Consider the following 2209-nt stretch of genomic DNA (forward strand, 5'->3'; position numbering starts at 1 on the left):
ATACACAAATTTTAATTCACAGTTATTCTTCTCAGACTTAGCCAGACGATCTCTGCTAGTTACACACATATATTTCTTGCTTTCAAATTCCACCAATCTGCTTTTAAGTTTTGATTGGGGCAGAAGCCATCACCCATCATCTTCACCTTTTATAAAACATTTCACAGAAATTAGTTGGGGTTCTTTTAAAGAATATGCAGTGAGAAATAATACAGTGCATATGTATAGGTCCCTGACAAAATACAGAATTTCTCTATTTGAGGTTCACAAGAGCAGTAGAAATCTCTACCTTTTTCTGTGAAGTCACCCTGAGATCAGCGGGGAGGTGCTCACCTTTTCATTATGTCACCAATAGTTAAATCAAATATACAAATGTCATCTAATTTCTTTGCTTTTTTTGCTTTCCTTTTTGCTTCCCCCCAACAATAATAATAATAATGCCATGTGATAAATAAATGCAGAAATCATCCTAGTGAACATCATTAAAATCAGGTCCAAGTGATATTTATTTAAAATAACATCACCCTCCCTATCGTGTCTGTAAAACACATCTATTAATTACATTGGATAATGTTTAGTAACGTAGTCAGAGCAGAGAACACTGTATTCCTGCCTAAGCTCTGCCATCCTAGAAATAAAGACAACCATGACAATTATACAGCTTGAAAATATGGTAAGTGCAACAACTATAAACACTATTTCCAGTTGGTAAACAACTTGATTACTTGTACTTTTTTTTTTTTTTTTTTTGAGACAGGGTGTCTCAAAGTCCCTAAGTTGAGCAGGCTGGGCCTCAACTTGCAATCCTCCTGCCCCAGCCTCCCGGAGTGCTGAGATGACAGGTGAATGCCACCATCCCCGCCTTGTACTCTCTTTTGAAAATGAACGCAACTCATGTTCTCTCATATATTCCCAGCTGGAATCCTTGTTCAACCTGAACTCTTTTTCTAAGGGTGACTGAGATTCTGGTGAGATGGTCCCCATGTGAGAGGGGACTAAGTGTCTCCCATCCAAGAATTACCCAAGAGTAATCCATCTTCTCTTCCCCATTTCTTCTCTCTATCACTATTCCCCTCTCCTTGGTAAGAAGCCCAGGGCCCCTCACTCTCCACCTCCTCCCTTACGTGTGGGTGGGAAGGCAGGTCCTCATATAGGGGAGGTGTTGTATATAGCTGCACTTCTTACAGCAATGCAGTGAACTTCAGTCCCTACTGAGTATTTAAACTTCCCAGGGTGTTTTGACCTTCTTAGAAAAAAAATGGCACTTTAAAGATGATCTTCATTATTCCATTACCAATGTCAGCTCCACTTTCAATGGCACTTTTTAGCAAAGACAACATTTTACACTGAGCTGGCCTCCTGTGCAAGGAAAATATCTTGAGTGACAACAGGTGGCTTCGAGTGGTGGCCAAGCTTTGTAGTGGCAGAGCCTGTCTTTGTGCCTATAGAGAGACGGACGGTGCTGTCTCCAAAGTACACTGGCATATCACCGAGGCTTTGAGGCCCCACTGTCTACCATTTCAACAGTTCCAGGCTCTTGACCCAAAGCCAGAGTGGGTGGCAGGGTAGGGGGAGTGGGCGGGAGGCCCTAGTTACTCTACCAAGAAAGGAAGCCTGACACACACACACCTCCTTGGGTGGAAGCTGTCACCAACACATACACACAGCCCCTTTAGGCAAAGACAAGAGCGGTTGTTAGGGCTGATGCGAGTTGCTCCCCAAGTATGTCCTGAATGTGGGAGGCCACAGCAGCTGCCTCCCTATGAGACTGCCCGCAGGGCCCCTGCCAGTGGCCACAATGACTCACTGGCCCTTGCCAGCTGTCACGCTTTGCATGCCGCTGGAGCTCCGGCCCAGCACAAGGGGACATCCAAATCACCAGCTCCAATGAGAGCCAACTCCCTGTGCCCATGCTGGGTCTGCACGGCCACCCGGGACGCTCTTTCTGGGGCTCACCATCCAGGACGCTTAAACACATGCTGACCGGTGTGTTCAAGGGACACCCTCCTTGATGGAGAGAAAGGCGATGAAGGCAGGGAGGAGAGGGTGAAGTAAAGCCAGCAGCTAAACAGAGCTTTCAGGGGAACCCCCAATAAAGAATGTCTTCGATGGGGGGCTGGGGATTTAGCTCAGCGGCAAAAGCGCCTGCCTGGCAAGCGCAAGGTCGTGAGTTCGGTTCCCGGTACCGGAGAAAAACCAAAAAAAAAAA

The sequence above is a fragment of the Chinchilla lanigera genome, unplaced genomic scaffold, assembly GCF_000276665.1.
Source record: "Chinchilla lanigera isolate Chin_1 unplaced genomic scaffold, ChiLan1.0 scaffold00006, whole genome shotgun sequence".
Taxonomy (NCBI): domain Eukaryota; kingdom Metazoa; phylum Chordata; class Mammalia; order Rodentia; family Chinchillidae; genus Chinchilla; species Chinchilla lanigera.